Source organism: Chiroxiphia lanceolata, chromosome 11 (genome assembly GCF_009829145.1).
Source record: "Chiroxiphia lanceolata isolate bChiLan1 chromosome 11, bChiLan1.pri, whole genome shotgun sequence".
NCBI lineage: Eukaryota > Metazoa > Chordata > Aves > Passeriformes > Pipridae > Chiroxiphia > Chiroxiphia lanceolata.
The window spans coordinates 15630351-15652804 of record NC_045647.1 but is presented as its reverse complement, the minus strand read 5'-3'; the positions used below and the strand labels follow the sequence as shown (position 1 = coordinate 15652804).

The 22454-nt window shown below is 47.6% G+C and overlaps 1 long non-coding RNA gene across 2 annotated transcripts in view; it reads right to left on the bottom strand.

The window, feature by feature from the left end:
- Positions 1 to 22454, bottom strand: part of LOC116792141 — a 35876-nt gene that overhangs the window by 2146 nt on the left and 11276 nt on the right. Inside the window, exons 1-3 of one of the 2 annotated variants that reach the window (XR_004359012.1) lie at positions 8266 to 8684; positions 6873 to 7189; positions 1420 to 1641 (exon numbers count right to left, since the gene is read on the bottom strand). This is a non-coding gene — a long non-coding RNA (uncharacterized LOC116792141). Of the gene's footprint in view, positions 1 to 1419; positions 1642 to 6872; positions 7190 to 8265; positions 8685 to 22454 lie in introns of those variants that run through there. The other variant, XR_004359013.1, reaches the window with a different exon arrangement.

The window sequence follows — 22454 nt, the reverse complement described above, 5'->3', positions numbered from 1 at the left end:
CACTGCACCTTAGGCATCAGGAAGGAGACCACAGAGACAAGACCACAGAGCTCAGATATATAATAAAACATAAGTAACTGCTAATATATAATATAACCCTTCCCAGGCCTCCAGCACCATTCACCCCAGAGCCCCAGAGCACTGCACAAACAGTAATTAAAACTTCCCAGCCCCCAGCTTTGCCAATGGTGCTGAATTCATTTTCCAGTGTGGGAAAATAAGCCTTTCATGATTAAGAGAGACAACGCAATTTCAACAGCAGGAGAGTTACTGATGACACATAAGCTGGGGTGTGAGCCCTGGTGCTTCCCTGGCAACAGGAGGCTTTTCAAGATGAGAACAAGTGGCTTGTCTCTTCTCCATCATGCACACTATGCATATCTATTGCTGCAGTGGGCAACACAAGACTACCAGGTACATCCATTCAGTCCCAGTAGCTACAATCCAAAGTGCTTTGCAGAATTAGAGGCTGCAGGGAAGCAAGGAGCACAGGAGGAAGATGCCTGTGATGAGCCCCTTGTCCAGTTGCTTTTCCTGAAGCATCAATCTGCCTTTATCAAGCACTGGCAGGTTCAGTGTGCCCCCCTGCTGACCATACGGCTAATTTCCTTCCCCAGAAACATGATGCCAGAAACATCCTTCAAGAAGGAAAGGGATACTGGAACAAGCAAGAGCTTGGCTTAGTTCAAAGTTTGCATGCAGACTAGAAACACTGACCCTTTGCTTTCTGGTTTACTTTACACAGTAACAACAGTCCAACATTAAAAAGCCTGCCTCTCTCCTGGTTCTGGCCTGCTCCATGCTCTCTGGAAACCCTGGGAGAAAAATCTTACATTGCTGGATGTGGACACAGCCCTTGGGTTCAAGATGAGCCTGTAGGAGCTACTTGACAACATCTGCTGCTTTGGGGTTTTGCTGGAGCCCTTGGCCAACATTCCCTTCCCATGGTTAAGGTGCTGGTCGCCCGTGCCAACTCAGGCAGAGCCTGGTTCCTTCCCCTCTTACCCACCCCTGCCTTGCAGGCAGGCCAGCCAGATCCCCCTCTGCCTCTTAATAGCTTAGGGAATGCTTAAGGACCTTCTGGGAGGAAAAAGCAATTTTAACACAAAATTACATTTCTGCTTCAAGGAAACAGGGTTATCTCCCTGCTCTGCCACCACTGCCTCACCTGGGGCTGACATCGGGCTGTCTGGAAACACAGGGCTTGATGAGACATCCCATGGCAGAGGGGAAGGGTCCAGAACACCAGACATTCAGGCTCCCCCCACCTTTGGGCTGTTTCCAGACACATGCCAGCACCACCTGTGTCTGCTTGCTCCAGGGAGTGCTCCTGTGGTCTCCCTGCAGCTGGCGAAGCGCTCATGGAGCCAGCAGTGCTGCGCGGGGCGTTATTAGTTATTTGTAATGGATTTTCCATACCTGTCATTATTTCCAGCCCTGAGTCTAGAGAAAGGGACAGTCACTCTGCTGGGAGGTGGGCTGGCTCAAAGGGCTTTGCTGAAGCCTGTGGTTTTGCAGTTCAGCTCTAGAGAGGGCTGGGGACTCACTCTGCTTCTCTCGTCATCCCTGCAGGCTGATCTCCATGGAGAATGGGGATCCGGTTTGGGCTCGCTGTGCTTCGTGTGTGAAAGGGATGGCCCTCTGTAAAGGAAAAAGAGAGACCTGGAAATCTGCTGCTTTCATTATGCTTTCTTTAGGGCTAACTTAGTTGTTGGAAATCGATGCAACCATGAAGAAAGCAGCCCAAGGGACTCTGCTCAGAGTGCCTAATGCCTATTAAATATATAGAGAGAGCTGGGAGAGAAGTAGCAGCACTGCAACAGGGAAATATTCCCTGTGGATGATGTGATTTCCAATTAATTTCTCATGGAGGGGGTTTCCCACTTGCCCAGCAGGCCTGGGGGAGGCCAGGAAAGTGCAGCAGAGAGCAGACTACCCTGCACAGCAGTTTCACAGTCCTCACTCCACCACCTTTCTAGAACTCAAAATTTATATTTTTCACTCCAAGCCAAAATGATGCCAAGCTACAGCTATCAAAATCCTTCAGGCCAAAGCCATGTTCTTTCTCTATCCCTGCTCTGATCTGAAAGGTGATTTCCCAGCTCAGAAGAACTGTCAGAGCAATTACTGTGAGGGAGCCATTGGTGGAGTTTGTAGCGAGCCCCCACTGCCTGGCATAGCTGTGCCAGCACAGCCCCACCACCCACTGCAGCTCATTTACAGCAGCAGAGCTGGGGCAGAGACTGGGCCGAGCTGGAAGGGCACAAGGTTTCTGCTCAGATGGCACCCTCTGTTTCTAACCTGCTAGAACCATAACAAAGCCACAGGTAAACAGGAATGGCACTTCAGTTAAGCTGGATCAATCAGAAATGATTTCCCAGATGGCAGCAGCAGATGGAGGAGAGCCCACCCTCACCCAGAAACACGTGGCTGAGGGTCACTTCTGCAGGGAGAGAGAAGCATGAGGCTGAAAACAGCATTTGTCTGAACTGATGGCCATGAAGACATTAGAAGGAAAGTTTCCTTTGGAGCAAAGGGGGCAGGTCTCTGCTTTCACTTACCATCTATCTGTGGCAGCTCTTTCCTCCTCTTGGCACCCGGTTCTCATCCCTCAGCTGACATCCCATGGCACAAAACACTAATCACATCCTCCTCCTAAGATGAGATAACAGGGAAAGAGGCTTGGCAGCAAAAGGGACCTCCCAGCAGCCCCTGCAAAGCCAACCTCGTGGCCTGGGGTCCCCTCATGCAAATCCCTGTGGTTCTTGCTTGCTGAGCTGGGACAAAGCGGGCACTGGGGCTTTAGCAGATGTTGGTCAGAAAATAACCGTGAGAAAGGAATAAACCAATTAATTGCTGACCCACTGACAGCCAACACCTCTCCCCCACCACCTCCTGCACAATAAAACCTGTCTCAGTAGCTCAAGCAGATTTAGGGTGGCTGCAAAGAACCTAGAGGAGAAAAAAACCCCTTTCCCACTCCAGCTAATAATATTTCCAGATAATCTGTTTGAGGCAGCACCCTCTGTGAACCAGGAAAGCCTTTAAGAGCCGTTAACACCTTTATTCAGACTTCCTCATCCTCCCCCAGACAAGCTGTGATTAATTACCCAATCCACCCCGATCCCCCTGGGAAATAGCTCTTGGTCTGGGCGTTCATCCCAGGATTTGCAGGGTCCCTCTGTGAGACCAGCTCCTGCTCTCCCCGCTGGCTCCAGATAAGCAGGAAAGGGCTGATAGGGAATAAACTGCTTCCAGCCATGCACTTACATCAGCAAGGGTGGTGGATGAGGGGAGGAGAGTTTAATGAGGGGTCTTGGCAACGTTCGTGCCTTTTTTTTTTGGCTGGTGTCCACGGGCATCACCAGATGGACTGTCACTGGAAGCCCATCTCTGGGAAGTTGCCACTGGAAGCAGAGCCTGTTTGGCTCCCACCTGGATTTTCAAAGCCCTCTTTCCAACTTCATAGCTCTCTGACTTGGCTTGCTCTGAGGATACTTGCTTTCCTACCATTTTCCAGCACTACCAGAGGTGTTGGGGATGGCAGAGAGGAAAGGGAATTACTGCCTCTCAGGTTGCTGGAGTATCTGGGGTGCTGTGCCCGAGAGGTGCCCCAGACCAAGGCAGCTCATAAAACTCACTCTGTACATGCACTCTCCTGCCTGTGCCACCTTTGTCCATCAAACCCCAGGGTAACCCTCCCATCCCTAAGGCTGCACACAGCCCTTCCTGGCCTCACAGAGGGAGCATCTGAGTTGCCACAAGGTCACGGCATTGCCAAGCAATCAACTGCACCCAAGAGGGGCAAATTCTCCTCGTACCAACCACCAGTCTCCACTGCATTACAGATGACAGACACTAAGCCCATGTCTGTCCACCATAGCCCTTCATCCATGGTAACTGTAGTCCTCAGGCTGTGTAAGGATTTACATGTTAATGCCCATCCTGCCCCAATCCCCTCTGCTATGGCAGAGTAGAGGCACAGGTCTTCTGGGGGGACTATGGTAGCGTCACACACACGGTTTATGATTTCTCTCTCTATACAAAGGCCCCACAAATCCCCCTTCTTCAAGGGAGACCTGTGTCTCCCCATCACACCCACAAGACCTGCCCACATTCTTGCTGGGGGGGTGTGAGAGAGGGGTGCACTGTGGGACTGGCATGTCCGCATTGTGCAGCCATGGAAAACCTATAATTGAGGAGACAACTGCCACAGCAGCCTTCCTTACAGGTTCCATGGTTTCATGACACTTGGAGGAGCTCCTTTCTGTTGACCCTTCCCCCTTTGGCACCCAGTGCTGTCCAAGAAATCACCCCTGTGCACTGCAAGTCATCTGCTGGCCTATTTACACCTCAGAGATATCCTGGCCCACCACCACAAAGCAGCACCTGCCATCACTGTTTTCTACCAGCCACCTCTAGAAACCTTCAGCCAGGAAATAAAATCAGAGAGCACAGCAGCAGCTCAGGGGTCTCAGACAGTTTTGCAAATGAAAACTGTTGTCCTCTCCTTGTTCTCTTCTCCTCATAACCAGAACAACATGTGTAGGTTATTTTCACACAAGATTACTTTAGGTTCAGCATCTCCTGTGCTCTTTGACAAGGTGCCAAAGAAAGAATGAGGGGAAAGAGAGAACACGTCTGCCAGATGGGTGCCAGCTCCCCCAGGATGCTTCACAGCCCCAGGTGCTGGTTTGCATCACACCTACACACTTTGCTTTCTGGGCTGGGCTTGGTTTCAATACTCTATTTTTAGCCACGCTTTCAAGAAAAGAAAACAGAAAAATCTCAGAATCTCTGCAGTTTCTTGAAGCCTTTGAGAAAGAGAAAGCTGAGGAGCGAGCAGGCAGGTGAGAGGGCCACAGTCCTCCTCCCTGCTGATGGCTTCAGCCAGCACAAGAGATGTCTCTGCCTGTCTTCCAGTCCACATCCAGGAACAACGGCCATCGATTAGGGTAGGCCAAGTGCTGGAGAGGTGCATTCCAGGATGGAACATGCTCCTGTTCTGCCCATGGTGTGGGCACAGGTGTAACTCCTTCTGTATGTTAGTCCTCCTGCATCCGTCCCGATGGCAATGTGTGGTGCAGATCCAGCAATGCCCAGCCCAGCAGATCCAGTATTATTCACATGGGTCTAGTCACTATTTGGATAGGAGATGCAAGGAAAAACCAGGTGCTGCAGGAAGTGGTTTGGGTGATTTAGTAGGTGGCATCTTCCCTTTAAGTCAGCAGCACGATGAAACTCCTCGGCAGGGAGTTCAGGGCTCTGTGCTGCCGCAGGTGTTGCTATTTTAATGACATCCCAAGCTTACCACTTGTGGTCACCCAAGGTTCCACCTCTTGTAAGGGTGGAGGTGTTAGCTCCAGTGTCCTGAGCAGGCTCCAGTCTCCAATTATGGTCTGCTGAGCCAAGAGCTGCAGGAATTTCCGCTGGATGCATTATTCTTCACTCTCTTTTCCTGCTATGACTGAGTAAAACTACTGAGTTGTTTTCCCAGGTGCCAGAAAACAGGATTTACAGAGGCATTTCAAATTAAAATGCTTCCCATTGTCTTGAAAGAGCTTTTCTTGTTTTGCCTCACACTCTCTGCTTAGGGTCCACCCCAATCCTAGTGTCTGCTTCACCTGGCTTGTTTAATTTCTCTATTCAGCTCTTGGCTTTGCTCTCCTGCAACTCACCCTCAGCTGTGAAGGTCACAGACATTCCCAGCTTTGGTTGAATTAGTGCATCACACCAGCTCTGCTCTCCATCACCAACCAGGAGGGTATCAACTGCACCTTGGTCCTTGACAGGAGTTGCCAGCTGCCACCAGAAAAGAAATAATCAATTATGAGACTGACATTAACGAAATATGAGACTGGGACTTAGGAAAGACTAAGGCCATAGAAAGCATTTTAAATAATTCACCATCCTGAAAGTAAAGCATATTAGTGGGAAAGACATTTGGGTCCTTTCACAGTGACTTCTACGTAACCAGAGCTGATACTGTGAGCTGACAGCAAAATGAGACTAGTGCTGGGTAGGGAATCCTGGCATTGCAAAATGTATTTGTAAATCTTGGTCTCCTCCCTCCCCCCCCCAAAAAAAAGAAAATATTTGCAAACATTAAAATATTTTGTTTTGGTAGCATTGTGTACAAGAAAACGAAATCCAAAATAAAATAAAAACACAAAATGCTGAAACAAATTGCAAACCCCAGAGACATGTGCTGGCAAAACATTCAGCCAAATCACTGCCTTCTGCAGAAATGCTTCTATTTTGGCAAGCCCACAGTTTTCCGGGGGTAGACTGATCCACCAGAGACTTCTGAACTCGCGGCAAGTGGGAACGGAGGCTGAAGAGAGACACTGCGTGGGAGGCGACGTTTAAAATGTCGCCGTTTCGCTTTTCTCTTGAAACCACTCCAAGGGCCGCAGGGAAGGCGTTCAAGAGCAGGAGCTGTGCTTTGGCTGTCTGGGAGAGCTGCTGCCAGAGGATGGGCAGAGCGTGGGTTTACCCAGAAAACCCCTGCTCGGTCACAAAAACCCCTGGAAGGGTGAACATCATCTGGGCAATTGTTGTGAATTTATCTCAGCAATTAAACGCAGTTCTGTTCACACAGCAGATTTATCTGTATTGGTTAAGCTAAGCTTAGACCAAGAGGTTGTTGAGAACGCTGTGCTGGTGGCACCCACCTCAGCTGCTTGTGGTGCTGGGGTAGCAGCAGGAAGGGACTGTCACAGCCAGGCAAGGGGCACCTTCATTATCTTCATTATTCTTGGCAGAGGTTGCTCTTCATAGGGCAAAAGCGTTTCACTGGGGCTGGGGGACAGGAGTGAATGAACAATGCACAAAAGGCATGGGTTTGCTCACTCTCACCCCACACAACTCACCTGTACATAAACTGCAGGGCTGGATTACAGTCCCGGGTCAGCCCCAGACATGTCTTCTTCGGGATGGCAGAACGTTCCCAGCTTCCTTTGGAGGCTGTGTTGGCTTCTGGGCATCTATGGACACCTTGCAACAACAATGTCATGCAAAATTCAGACTCAGTTCCTTCCCTTGCTGTTGAAAGTGCCGCAGAAATCCTGGTGGGAAATTCCTCTGAGATGTGACAACACCTGTGGGACAACACTCCTGCCTGCTTCCACCAGGCAAGGAGGTTCTGCTACTTGTAGGGATGCTGTAGCCAAGCCAAGCGAGGAAAGACCTGTGAAAGAAACACCTTTTGTGGTTTCACCTTAAAAGGTCAGCTGTGTGACTTGTCATGCAACGTGCACAGAACCTACCACAGGTGATTAAACAGCCCGGAGTTATTAGATCACACATCGTATAATCCTCCCCGTACCTGGCAACGTGATTAGTTATGATTCATAAATTCCAGTGGTGTTATGATTCCCAAGTGGATGCAGTACACCAAAAACTCTCTTCCACAGCTTTTGCAACAGAAAACCACGAGGGACTGACACAGGCAGCAAAGGAGACCCTCCTTAGGCTGATACCCATGTTTGGGGGTAGCAGTGAGAAGGTGGGTCCTACCTCCTTATTTTTAAGGACACAACAGGATTCCTCACACCCTTTTCCACCAGGATGCTGTGAGATGCACAAGCAACCTGGGAAGTGGCTTGGGACAGAGCAGTGACACTTCAAGGAGGGGAGGCAGCTTAGAAGGGTGTACATAGGAAGGAGATGCTATTAGCTGATTAGGAAGAGAGAAAGGGCAGAGAGAAGTGAGGCCTGTCTCCTTTATCTTGGCTCTGGGCTAGGGGTGAGTCACAACAGGAGAGTTTGATTAGAGAGAGCTTGATTTGTGAAGTGGATGCAATTAAAACCTTGGATCCTCAGGGTCAGTTTTAGCAGCTGCGTTAAACTGAATCAACTCCTGCCTCACTGTGTGCAAGTGAGGGGATGTTTTGGCTCCTCCACTGTCTTGGAAATGCTCTTGCAGCAGCTCTGCAGGCCAAGGCAAAATCCAGCTGAGCTGCTGAGGGTGAGCAGGAGCAGTGTCTGTCTCCCTGAGCATAAAAACGGGAGCGCAGAACTGGCCTGAGAAGAGGTGAACTAATCCAGGGAAGAAAAATCCTTCAAAGACTATTAAATTCAAAGGCAAAAATGATGCCTCAGGAAAATCCGAAGTAAAAACTAGTGTGAGTCGGTAGCAGTATGCAGGAGACCTCCTGAAGGAGCTCCTGTGTTGTCTTCTTCCAGAGGTATCTGCTCTGGTCACTTTGCAAGAGAAGGAACAGGGCTAACTGGACTCTGGATCTGATTCCAAGTGGTTCTTACCTTAGATGAGATGAACAGTTGCCTGTGGACACAGCTGGATCTCTGGAGAGCATTGCAGTCACATGCTACCGACAAGTGAGAAACATCAGCTTTGCCCCAGGCAGCACTACTGGGTCTTCAGGAGGAAGAGCTGGAAACTCTGGTGCCAGGAGCAGCCACTGCTTCCCAAAGCTCACCTGCCACCAACTCACACACCCCCCAGGCCAGATCCAACACTAACCCCAAAAGAGAAGCACCATCGAAGCTGGGGAGGTGATTGGCCTCATGACCATCCATCCTGATGTCATCACAGTTTTGCTCTTGAGATGCACCAGTGTTGCCAAGTCCACAGGTATAAACCCCCATTAAATATTTCATTTTCATCAATTGCTTGCAGTAAGTGCCTGTTGAGGAATTCATGGGAACATTTTCTATTTGACACAGAGATACTTTCAATCATGAAAGATGGCTAAAAATAAAAGGAAATTATACTGTTCAGACATCTCTGGAGGTGGAGACAGGAGGGGGAACCGCCAAGGAGAGCCAGGGAAGAGATTTTTGTTAGAAGTGGAGAAAGGCTACTTATTTTTACAGGCAGAAAATGCTGGGAGGCAGCCTGACTTGAGGGTCTGGAATCTGTCACTCACCTTCTCTATTAATAATTTGACCTCAACTATTTAGGGTCTGAGCCAGAGTACCAGAGTCAGGAGTCATGACAGTCTCTTTCTCTGGCTGCAGGGGGTTGGATCACTCTCCTAAAATTCTCAGCTGTATACTTTTTTTTTTTAATGTGTCTTTTCCTTTTTTCTTTTTTTTTCTTTAAAGTAAGACCCCAGCCATTACCAATTGCTCTGTCACTTGGGCTGTGCAGGGAAGAAAACCGTACTCTGCCATCCTCCTCATTGAACTGCAACCTAATTTAAGTTCCTAACTGAACATATATATAACATATTGAGTGTTTTTGATCTGCTCTGGCCTCGAGTAAAATGTACGTCTTGCACTCCATACAGGTGATCAATGAAAAGGGGAGAGCTGGAAAGTAGGACACTGAAGCTGTAAAAGATTTTGTGTTTGTTATCTCTTGTTTCTTCTCTGTAGCAAATCAAAGACACTAGAAAAATATCAAAATTAACACAAAAAAGGCACAGTTTTGTTCTGTAGATGGGAGGTGAAAAGTCTTGAGACCTTTCTTCCCCTCTGTAGCACCAGTTTTTAGACATGCCTTTAGCAAAGTGCTCTGCCCTCAGTGATAGGGGCTATGTTCCCTGAGCCACATACACTAATTTTAAATGATCAGGGGCTTAATTAGCTTGTATTTTGAGCAGCCATTTTAAGTTAAAAATATCGTTCGTGTTCAGTGTTTTAGGAGAGCATTCCTATGCTAACCCAAATGGGAAAACATCTTCAGTACAGAGCATTTTCTGCAAAATCACCACTAAATACTGAAATGGTCCAATCAGTCCCTGTACTACTTCTTCTGTTTGCAGATGTGTTGAGCCCCAGGAGCTTAAGGTGTCCTTGCACACATTTCGGCCCAGTAGGTTCGGCGTGAAATGCCTTGCACTTTTGCTTGTTCTCAATTTCCTGAGATAGCAGGTAGTTGGTGCTTTCCTTCTAAACAGCTGGACTCAACAATTTTTTAGGGGGAAAAAGCCGTTCTCTGTTAACCAGCGGGATTTACCTGCCTGCTGCCACATTTACAATGGAGCACAGAGGAAGACTGCAGGGTGATTTCAAGCTAGGCACATAAACAGCTTTTTATCAGGACTATTCCCTGCCCCAAGAGGTTTGCTTGTGAGGGCTCCCTTCCCTCATGAGCAGCCAAGTGCAGCACAACGTTGTCCTGGGAGGCAAGAGACAATAGGAACCATAATGAAGCTGGATAGCAAGGGAGAGATGTTCTGCTGGAGCTGTGATGCAGCTGGCTTGTGATAGACCCTGACCTTCAAAGAAGGAGAGGGAAGAATTCAGACCTCCTGTGAAGAGGAGATTATTTCCCATTAGTCTTTCTGGTTTTTTCCCTAAAAATTTGTCATCTCTCTGCCAAATCTGAAGAATAGTATTTCAAGCGAACGTGCTCCATCCATAGCCTTGCCTGGCAAGTCACAAAATGACAGGTAAAAAGTACAATTACAAAGTAATCATGGAAAAAGCCTCTGCCACAGGAAATGACCCAGCACGGCACACAATCACCTGGGGAGCTCTGCATGCCCTAAGCGTGGCTTTTCTGGGTGCAATAAGCTGGCAAAGCTGCAGCTGTTTGATACGTGTGTGCTCAATTTAGCTCCTGCACAACCAGCAGCAATCTGTGGGGTTGTTCTGGAAATCACTGGCTGCAAAGGGAAGGGATGGCATTGGCTTCTCAGAGAAGGCTGGGCTGGGATTTTCTTCTCAAAGGAACCCAAATCATTTTATATCTCATTCACCCTGTGTTGGTCTTCATTAAATACTTCAGACCTTGGGAAGCACTAATGTATAATAATAATAATTAAGCTCTGGAAATCTCTCTGGAACCAAAGAGAGAGAGAAATGATCCTAGATTTGAGAATTGTGTGTGTCACATCAAAACAAGATTCAAAAAACTCTCTCCCATAACTGATGCACCTTTTTCTGTGTAGCAGAGATGGAGCACATCTCCTTACTCTCCTGATGCCAGTTTCTGGCTGTGATAACTCTCTTAACCCCAGGAATGCAGCCCTGCCTTAACAGATGAGCTATCCAAGGGCACCAGTTCATGTGCTCAGATTGCTGCCGTGCTTTTTCTAGGCAGCACCTGGGTTGTGGTCACCCCAGGAGCACTGCTGGTCCTCACAGGACAAATAATGCTGCTTCTCCAAGGCTAGAGCTAACCAGCAACATGCACTGGGTTACAGCAGACACAGACCGGCTGCCAGGAGAGGCTCTTTGCTCAAAAACCCCAAGGAGAAGGAGTCACGTCTGTGTGACACCAGTTACACTGAAGCCAGATAACTGGGACAGCGGGATTCCCATCTTCCCTTTGCTTCCCTTTTTCATCACCAAAGAAACAAGGCAACTGTAACATCACCAGATGCACTTCTACTAGCTCTGCAAAGCTCTGTGCAACCTAAGCACCTACGTGGAATTGCAGATGTCTTCAGATGCAGCTCAGGATGGAGAGTATGGTGGAGCATGCCCTCCCTCAGGAGTCATGCCAGCATCGGGAGATATGTGGCAAGGGAATGCTGCAAAAATTGTCTGGTACAAGCAAGTCAGGGCTTGTGCTCATATAAGCAGGAGTGATGAACTACCTGGAGAGGCAGCCCAGTGGTGATGGAGCTCTTGCAGAGATGTACCTGTTTCCTGTGACAGACACAGGAGCTCAGCTCCAACAAAGGACCTACCACACTGAGAACAAGGTTGATGCTGACTGGTGAAGCAAAGACAGGAGTTAAAACCTTGGCCTGAGAGAGGAAAAAGGTCTTTGTTTCATGAACAGTCCTCAAAGAGCGTCCCTTGCAAGAATGCAGCCAGCAAGATGAAATTGCCATTCATGCTTTTTAGAGATGTTCAATGTACTAGGAATTCAATTAAGAAAATGTTCCACTGCAGGAAGCTCAAAAATTATCATGATTGTAGAGGAAGGAAATGTTTTTAATATATTAATTTTTTTAAATGACATCACTACAGACAATGCACTTATGCTTGCAGCATCCAGGCCAGTAAGGACACCGGTTTCTTCAGCGATGGGGAAGAGTGGCAAGACGCTTACAGAGAAGCAGATGCTACAAAGGAGGTTTTCTGCTGGACAAAGGGCCCTGAACTGTTGTCTAAAAGAGATAACAGCACTGGATTCCTTGATTTGACCTGTAGTCTTCACCTGTAACTCCCTCTACATCTTTCCACTTCAAGAGCCTGACCTAGATGGGGGCAACATCTGTGGCCATCGTTGGCTCAAACAGGGCTGTGAACCGAAAGAGAAAGGGGTTTCTGTGAACTTCCCTCATATCCCCAGAACAGGACAGGGATTTACTACCTACACGTTTTTTCATGTTATATTTGCACGGTGCCAATATCCCCAACCCAGGGAGCATGTGGGTGGGTCCCTGCTGCTGCCTTCATACCTACGAAATAAAGCAAGGATACAGTTCAAAGCAAAAGGTGTTCCCAAGCACCTCCTCAAAATAAGTCTGGATGGGGGAGGTGGGTTGGTTTTTTTTATTTGCAAGGACAAGATATCACATGGAAAACCAGGAATAGAATAAATTGCAGGGGAAGGAGAGGAGGAGGAGGAGGAAATCACTCCTTTTGCATTTCTTGTTCCCTTTCCAAACCTTGTGCATGCCACGGTTTTAATTAATAACTCTGTCACCCCTCCTAGAGTTCAAACAAAGGAGTATAAGGAGGATGTATTCCAGGCACGCAGGTACCTGGGGAAATGAAGTGATGGCTTTATGTTTCAAGGCCTCATTATGAGGCTCCAGCTCTTACCCAAAACTTGTTCTCTGCCAGGAATTATCTGAACCACTACCTCAGGAGATCACTTTGAAGCTGGGTTCAATATTTAAAATTAAGAAAAAAATCAAATACATTGTTTGGAGGTTAATTAAAATAAACAGACGCACACAAACACAACCACCAGTGAGAACATTTATCTGCAAGGCTGCTTTGCCACTTCTTTCTTCCACCTGACATGTGCTCATATGCAACCACTGCCACTCTCCTGACACCTAGATTGGGAGCATCCTGCTCCCAGACCAGCCCCAAGAGGGAGAGAGAACTATTAGTGCCCAGTTTAGAAACTGAACTTGCTGAGCATCACTGATGTTCTGTACAGAGCCACAGCACTCAGACCTTTGTGTAGGCAGTGTGTTGTTTCCTAGTGGTGGCTGCCTGCTTGGCACATTCCCCTTTGACTTCAAGGAGGACCTCAGCTGTGTTCTGCTCTATCCAGGAGTGGCAGCGAACTCTGTGGTTTGGGTTTGCTGTAGAGCACTGGGCCCATTTACCTTTCTCTCTGCAGTTTGTTACCTGGCAAACTTGTGCTGCACATCTCAAAATACTTCCCACCTCCATCAGGTAGGAATATCCTCCATTTTACGGGCTGGGAAAACAGGACCTCCCAAGACCACACATCTCTGCAGCCCCCACTGACCTCTTTATTTTTTGAGCAACACTTTCCCCTTTGGGCAAGCCAAAGAGTAACTAAAACTATCTGCAAATAACTTCTGTGGAGGTAGCAAGTACCTCGTAGGAAGTTGCTGATGTGACACATTGAGGCTGTCACTGATCATCACTTTCCTGCACAGACAGTTTGATGATACTGCTTCCCTTAATTGCATCAAAAATTCAAGTCAGGAGATCAACAGTGCCATGAAGAATTCACAGGGAAAAGACACAATATCCACCCCCCTAGGAAGGTTGCTCCAAAGAGACAGACCCTGCAACCAGAGCTCAGATGGTTGGTAAATGAAATGAAAGAGAGACAAAATTCTCTGAAACTGCTGTTGCCATTTTCATGGGGTTTTAACAGCAGGTAAGATTTGATAACTCTGCACATCCAGTGACAGAGGCTGTGGTTAGTGTTGATTTCCTTCTGGCCACTCACAGAGTGCCAGCTGTGCCTCCATGGTGCCCAGTGAGGACCCATCTTGTGATGGGGAGGGACATCCTCTCTCACAGCCCCACTGGCTCCTTCTCCTGCAATGCCTGAAAAAAGTACCTGAAAAATTGTGTTCGCTGACCTCACAAAAAGAAGTTTTTGAAAGTACTGAGCAATAAAGGAGATATCACCATATCCAAAACACCAGCAGCAGAGAATAAATATCTGACATCAGACTCAGCCTTTCCCCAGACACTCTCCCAGCCGAACCTGCCTTCCAGCATCTGAAGGCCATGGCCTTTTTGGTTCAGCAAATTCAGGACTTTTCCCTGGCAGCCAGACAAGAACTCATGTCCCTCTGCATCAGGCTGTGGTGGGAACTGTCGCCTTTCCAGAAGCTTCAGAGATGCTTGATGAAGGCACCAGCACAGCTCAAGCCCGGGTGAGTTCCTCATCCCAGCCTACAATGTGCTTTTTGAGTGGGCAGTTTAAAAGGATCAGAAGGATGAGTCAGGGGAAGGATTTCACAACAGACCAGCACATTTGGTGGCTAAGGAGAAGTGTGCTGGTGTAGGAGAGTGGGCCAGCTGGAGGCCTGGGGAGCTGCTAATAAATGGATTGAAAGATTATAGTGCAGAAAACCAGGGCCACAATCCTCCAAAATCAGTGTATGAGTAGGTGCCAGAGAATTCATGGGAAGGACCTGGAGAAACCCATGCTAAAAGCCAGAGGCATGGGGAAAAAAATGCAACTAAAGCAACCTCCAGGACAAGCATGGATGGGTCCAGGAGGGTCTCTGGTAACATGGAATAAAGAAAGAACAGGTAACTAGAGCACCATGGGCAGGACATGGCACAGTAGGCTGCCTCATGGAAAGCTGCATTGTGAGTTACCATCATCTCCATAAGAACAGATAAAACAAGCTTCAAACCAGGCACAGCTGCCACCCCAATGGAGCTCCAGAAACACCCTGGGGATGTGTGAGAGCGTGAATGCTTCTGAACCAAAAACAAAAATGAAAAGACCCAGGAAAATGCAAAGGGCGAAACTTGGCTAAGGGAGTAGACCTCCGGGGGTCTGTTTTGTGAGTCACCATACACTGCTTAGCTGCCCTCCACCCAGAATCACAGTCCTCACTGCAGTTACGTGGACAGAGCCAGTCTGCAACGACCCAGAATTTAAAATCATGATGAAAGCCCCTGTTTGCTTCCAAAGAGCAGAGAAACCAGAAAAAGCACAGTGCAGTCAAATGCAGAAGCATTTGCTCTTTCAACACCTACGAGCACATTTTTCTTTTTATGATCCATTTGGAAAACAGTGTCTTCTGCAAAGAACAAAAATAATCCTCCCATCAGGCACCCCGAGGCATGGCAGTGGTCCCAGAAGCAAATCACCGGGCTCAGATCTGCGTGACGTTAGGAGGCTTAATGAGGGTGACATGTCCCGCCACGCACCGAACACACCTCGGGAGAGCGCGGTGAGGCAACAGCCCTCCTCAAAACTGGGAGCTGCAGCTCAATGCTGGCTGATCCCACTCCCTTCAACCGCCGCAGACACGACAGCCCACCAGCCAGGTGTGGGGTGAGCACCCAAGAAACCCTCCCAAAAGGCAGTGTTTTCTTTTTTTGGCCCTGGCAGATGAGCCTCCAGTACACCTGAATCTCTGCCTCGCGGCTGTTGTTCTGAACAGCCTCCAGTATTTCCTCCAGTGCCTGGCAACTGGTAGAAAGTGAGGGCGTATTTTGGGGTGCCCTTGAAGGATTTCAAAGTCCAGAGGTCACATAAAACATGAAATAAAAGTGGTTTTATGTTCAAAATACCACCAGCAGAGGGGGGGTAGCATTACTATCAATGCAACCAGGTGGAAGAGGGGCTTCTCACATGAATCAGGATCTCATTTGCATTAGCTTAAAGCAAGAGAAAATTGCCAGCAAAGTGGGATTGAGAATATTTATGGATCCTATTGGCATGATGTATGTGTCTCCCAAGTGATGGAAACTGAGTACAAAATTGAGAAACTTCAGCAATCCGTGGGGGAAAGGAGGCAGACTGCAATGACTTTTTAATGCTTTATACATTTTTTGTGTGAATCTGGTGCTCATAGAAAGCAGTTATAATGAAAGGTTTGAAAGAGAAGGTGAATATGGCAATGGTTTGTCTTTCTGGAAAGATCATACCATCTCAAGATCTCAAAGCAGTTTTCAAATTCAAGGTCTTAACTGCATTAGGGCAGGAGCTGTAAGTAAACTGATGTCACATACCAAACCCTTCAGATGCAACAATGCCAGTGACTTATATCTGCCCCTCAGAGGCTCTGAATGTTGGAGTACTCTGCTTTTTTTCCCATAATGCAGAAACCTGGATGCACAGAATTTGAATTTCTAACCTCCAGTACTTCCTATGCAGTCTTGAGCAGAGAGTGCACCGTGGTTCAGAATTTTGAAGAGTGAGGAAGAAACTGCATGGAAAAGGATTTGAACACAAGCTTTAGAGGGTAGGAGGCTGAATGCTTTTTACAATAAAAAAGCCCAAACCACTGGAGAACAGGTATCTAAAATGACTTCACAGGCACAGAGAAAATAGAGAGAAAGTCTGAAATGCAAAAGGAAACCTAATAGAAAACTGGACAGGCAGAGACACAACCTTGGTGTTTGAGACCCAGCTAATTACCTAGTTGATTAATTTGTATTGCTTTCTTTATTTGACAGTGGTTTACTGTGGTTCAACACCAACCTTTTCTTAATCAACTTTAAACATGTCAAAATGAGTGCCAGATTTAAAATTTAATGTATGTCTATACACCTTTCTTCACCAATATAACTGGTGTAACCTCACCTCTGTTTCTACTGGTGGAGCTACATGTGTTGGCAACCTTTTCAAAAGTGAGTTAATATTTCAGCATGAAGCACTTTCAAAGGAGACCTGCATACCTTCCTGTTCCAGGAGTGCTCAAAATGGTATCAGATTTGGCTTTAAAAGCCTCAATGCTGCTGGTAAGGCACAAGTACAAAGCCTCAAAGTGCCTGATGAAATCACACACCCTTTCCATTTATGGCCTGTTTCCCAACACATTGGGCTTTCAATGTAGCTTCCACTGTCCTTAAATGGGATTCTAGAGAAGAGCATTCCCTCATCACATGCCTCAAGGATCAGAAGTAACTGCCTTTCTCTGCACTCCTGCAACTCGGATGCAGCTCCATCAAACCCTTGCTCCTCCAGACTTTTGTCTCTTGGCAGAAAATGGGCACAGGGTAGAGAACAAGCAGCCAGGAGGTGCCCATGATTCCACCCCAACACCCAACCATGTCCAGGAGGAGCTGCCATCAATCTATGTCAGTGTTCAGCCATGCTGGAGCTGCTGTGAGCAGCAAAGTCCTGCTACTGCTGCCTCCCTCTCCCACCACTACACCACAACTCTACCAAGGGGCACCACTGGTCTGGCATTTACAGCCACTGCATTTCCACATGACCATAAAATCAACAGAAGAACTACAGCCCAACCAAGGTCCCTGTTCAACCCCTACTGGGTCAGTCGGTGGGATTTGGGTCAGGGAAAAGGGTGGAGGTGGCTGCATTTGACTGGAGCCCCAGGAACACAAAGTGGCTTTTTCCTTTATTATCCACCACATGGGGTGGCCAAGATGTTTTACTTAAACTGACTACCTTTTCCTCACCATACTCCTCTCTAAGCTAAAGCTGGCTCCCAAGGGACAGGCCACCTTTACAGCCCCCACCCATAACATCCTTTTAGGCATGTTCTGTCCAAACACACACTTTGAGGTATGGCATCTGCTCTTTCCTGGTTTTGCTTTGTTTTCCTGTTGCTCAGACCGTTCTCTGGGCTGCTCCAGTGGCAGTTCTTTGCAAACATCACCAGCACAACCAGAGGTTGCAGCTGGAACTGTATCTGCTTGGTCTGAGACCAGATCACAGGAAACTGCAGAGATCATTTCCACCTTTGTTAGTTTTTGGCTCCAGCATCTGTTTTGATAGATGCTGAGGTCTGAAACTTTTAGTAAGGAAATGGAAGAGGGGAGTGGCCACGCACTGACCCTTGCTTGGCAGCAACATTAGCCCATGGTGTAGTTTCCATGCACTGATGTTGATACATTTAACTAAGAAAAAAAGAAGAAAAAAGGAAAAAAAAAAAAAAAAAGAACAGGAATTACCTGCATAGAAAAAGTCATCACTGAGCCATGTTCCAGTGCTGATCTATGAACATGGAGGCAGCAGCCTAATTGAGGCTGGTTGCTCACAGTGTGACTCATTTTTTGTGCATCCCCATTTCTGGATTGGAGCGGCCCTTTACCAGCACCCCCTTACAGGAACATTGGCTAAAGCCTAAATGCTGAATTTTCAGCCTGGAAACACCTCAGTAAGGGCAGCATGAGCTCCTCTGCTTGCTGCAACTCTCAGCAAAGGAAAACACAGCTCAAAGCACCAGCAGAGACCGAGCAGGGAGAGAACGGCCACAGCCCCATACGCTGCACTCCATCAACTTCTGCCAGTGCTCCCCCTTCACACCACCCCTGCCCTGCAAAAACAAATGCCCTCAGAGCTCTGTGTCCACCATCAGGCAAGGACACACATGCTCCTGAATTCCCCTCACATTTATAGAAGCTCAAAGAAATTTTACAGTCCACGGAACACGATCCTGAGGTACAAAGCCATGACAAGAGGAACCCAAGGGTTAAAGCTGGGCTTTACTTTTCTGCTGGCATTGCATCAAAAAACATTCCACCCCCAGCATTTCAAATTACTAAAGATAAAGCAGTAACAAAGATGCAAAACTGGTTTAGAAAGTACTTGATAGTTTCCTTTTAAACTTCCACTACAGAGCAAAAATGTTCTTGCTTTGAAATAAATGGCTCTGGACAGGCGGAGGTGGGGGACATACAATGTGTTCTTCTCCTAAATTCATGTTTGAACTGAAAAAAGGAAACAAACTTCTGAGGATTTACAGCCCAACCAGTGTTTAATACTCCTACCCATCTCGGTAGCTGGGCATATTCCTCTCTGAACTCAAGGATCTTTGTCTGCTCCTCCTCCACCACAGTTCTATTCCACCAAAAACTTAAGAAAAAAAACAGTTTCCTGATTCAGATAACCATATGGGTGGATTGATACCATTACAATTTATTTTGCTTTAAAATTAATCCAGAAAACACTGAAAGAGGGAAGGAAACCCAGCACCACAAAGTTAAAGATGAAAACCAAGAAAACTTAACTGGTAAGGCACATGCAGCAAATTCCATCTAAATTAACTAGAGGTGGGCAGCAAAGGCAAATTAGTTACCTCACACTGTATTTCTTTGTTGGACCCTTCTCCAGAATGAATACATGGGCTGGAGGTTTTGATGCAGAGAGTGGATGTCAGGACTTTCAGCACCAGGACTGAGCCACTGAACTGCCCTTTGCAATCTGCGGGAACTGGGAACCTGAAGCACTTTGGCTTCTGCAACGTAAAGAAAAAGTACAGAAAGCGTATAGAAAACTTCAAAAAGGTTGTTCATCTTTGCACCTCACCAGCTGCTGAGCACAAACACTAAAAAAAATAGCTGAAAAAATATGTCTTGGCAATGACAAAGGAAGGAAACCACCTATTTAGCATCCAGCTACTGCCCAGCCATGAGAGAGCTACAGCCTCCTGGAGCAGGTGCCCCCACAGCACTGATGGTCCTGGCAGGAAAGTTTTGGCAGGGTCTTGATCCCTATCCCCTGGCTGACAATTGTTCCACACGTGCCAAGCACAAGGAGGACCCTCTTGTTGCTTGTGGCCTGTGTGGAGATCCAACAGTAGGGATGACCACTGGTGCAGAAAATGGAGAAGAGCATCTGTCCCTCCCAGGAAACTCTGCACTGCTGTCACCTCCACAGCTTTGCCCTTCCCATCTGCCCCCTAAGTCAGACCAACATGCTGATGAGAGGAGTGGCTGACTGAGCCAAGCCTAGTTGTCCCTGGGGTATCAGAGACCACCAGTGGTGCAGGGGAAAAGCCTCTCGTGGTCTTTGTGGCGAGCAGAACCCCAGAGGGGAGTCATCTGCTCAAAATAGCACGTGTGCACGTCACCTGTCAGCTGGCACGGGGCACGGCAGGAACCTCCACGGGAGCAGCACCAGCCCCACTCAAATAATAGTGATGAAACAATGCAAACAAGAGCAGGGCTTAGTCACTTGTTCGAGTCTCATCCCCTTTTGTTTTTACAGATGTGCAGTTCACGGAAATGAGATGATTAGCTCATCAAAGCATCTGTCATCTGAGAGACAAACCAGCTTTTTACAAATGCATGCAAGTGACAAGACCTGTCGGATACGGGCTGCGGGGAACCTCTCTGAGTCTTATTTTTGGATCCATTATAATCAGCCTTGCCAGCTTATTATTTATCTCCAACACATCAATGGGGAAGGAAAAGATAAATACATAAAAAACTTGTCAGACATGGCAGTCTGAAAATGGTGGGGTTTTTTTTCTGTGAAGGATGTATATCCTTGCACCTGTACAGCTCTTTCTTTTAACTTGAGCTGTATAGCTTGGCCTTTACTCCTGGAAGATTTAATGACTTGCCAAATTGTTTAAATGGACTAAGTTATTTTATTTTTGTGTTCTTAAAATTGGGACACCTTAAAAGGAATGAGTTTTGGGCATCAGGTGGTCAGCAGGCTTTGCAAATCAGCAGCAAAACTACCTGCATGATCAACACTGGGCATGGGCTTTGTTGCTTTTCCAGATCAGGTGAGAAAGAGTGGTCAGTCATTTAAAAACTCTCTACTTGGGCTCAGGGGATTTGAACTGAGCATCAATCTCCACCCTGGGCTTTCTGTTCCTGGTGACACCTCAGGACATCCCTGCTGTCATATGCACAATGCTTGTGAGCACAGGGGGCCTCTAGGTTCAGTTGGAGCCACATTGATGATAGGGCTGTATAAATCATGGAATTGGGTTGGAAGGGACCTTAAAGATTATCTAGTTCCAACAAGAGCAAAGGAGGATTTAGTGACCTTCAGGAGGTCAGCAATGGAGCACAAATGGATTTTTTTTTTTTAAACACGAAAGATGAAAGAGCTGGGACTGAAAGGGAGACTACTCATTTGTTCTTAGACCTTTGTTGTTAATCATACCACACCTACTACGGGAGCAGTGACAAGCTGTCAGCTTCGCCTCCTGGTTGGCTCAGTGCCACCCAACACTCGCCCAGCCCGTGCCACCCCTTCATCTGTGACCAGCCCTGCTGGCACGGAGAGGAGAGGGAGCTCAGGAGCACAGCACTGCAAGTCTGTACAGCTCTGGGCACAGCCGAAATTTCATGTGTGCTCAGCAGGCGGTGAGGAAGAGAACCCAGCCAAAGAGAGATGTAATAAGTGGAAACAAACGGAAATGACAGAGCCTGGGCATGAAGAGACATGTACAGTCGGCATGGACGGGGGGAAGAAATGGGTTATAATGTAAAATCAAGCATTATCTGTCAGTTCTAACTAGCTCATGATGGCATGACAGCTCCTTGTATGCACAGAGACACTGTTTGGCCTCAAACAGCCACAAGCACAAGACAGCAGAGAGGGGAGAGGGTTAGGAACTTCAAAGGACTAATCATTGGCCTTGCTGTCTGCTCTGCTAAGAACATCACAGTATAATCACGTTTGGGAAGTGCAGGCTGGCCTCCCCTTCACCCACTCACATCATAGGGGACATGACCACTTCAGGCCACCACAGTTTCATCTTGGCTCAGCCTTTGATGAGATGTAACAGCAGATTCCTCCTGGTGGTGACCACGGCCCTCTACAATGCCCACAGTATCTACCATGCTCACATACTTGCTTAATGCCACAAACCTGGCCACTCTCCTGTCCAGGATTCCCCACCACAGCACAGGTGGCTAAGCACTGCTCTCCTAACACTCCTATTTGTGTCAGGCACTGCTCATCAGTGTGTTTAACAAAGCTTTCCAACATCTCCTTGCTGCACTGTGCACCTTTTATCAGTTTTGGGGTGAGCACTGAAGTCTCTTTTGTGTGACAGGGATGATGGGAAGAAGCTTTTGTATAGGCAGCTGTATAGCCTGTCTGGCCAAAATGGTTTTCCTCCTTCCATCCCTATTCTCATCCTTTTCTCCCTGCTTCTATTCATTCCTTTCCCCTCCTAAGCCTGAGAGCACATCTGAGATGTCCTGTTTTCCCTCGGCCCCACCTGCTCATAGGCAGACCAGGATCAGTAGTGTGGTGGCAAGAAGAAAGGCTCTTCCCAGCCAGCAATCCCAGCTGCCTTGTTCCTGGGAGCTCCTGAGTCACAGGGACTTTCTGTCAGGACCTGTAGTGGGGGATGACTCAGTCCAAGCCCAGGGGTACAGAGCAGACGAAAAGCTGTGTGGAGGCTTTGGCAGGTCCCTCCTAACAACTTCACTAGACAGGACGTGGAGCACGTGCACTGCAGGTGAGTGGAGGGGGAATATTGCACAGGCACTGCAAGTAACAGGAGCCAGTTTTTTGGATGCTCTCATACTCTTCCAGCTACAACCAGTGCCAGCCCTGGGCCCAAATAGACAACCAAGCCTTCCCTGCAGGGTAGAGATACTTGTAGCTTGTCAAAAGCAGCACATCCTGCCCCTTCAAAACAAAAGGAAGGAAGGAAAAGAAAGATATTCATCAGCTCCTA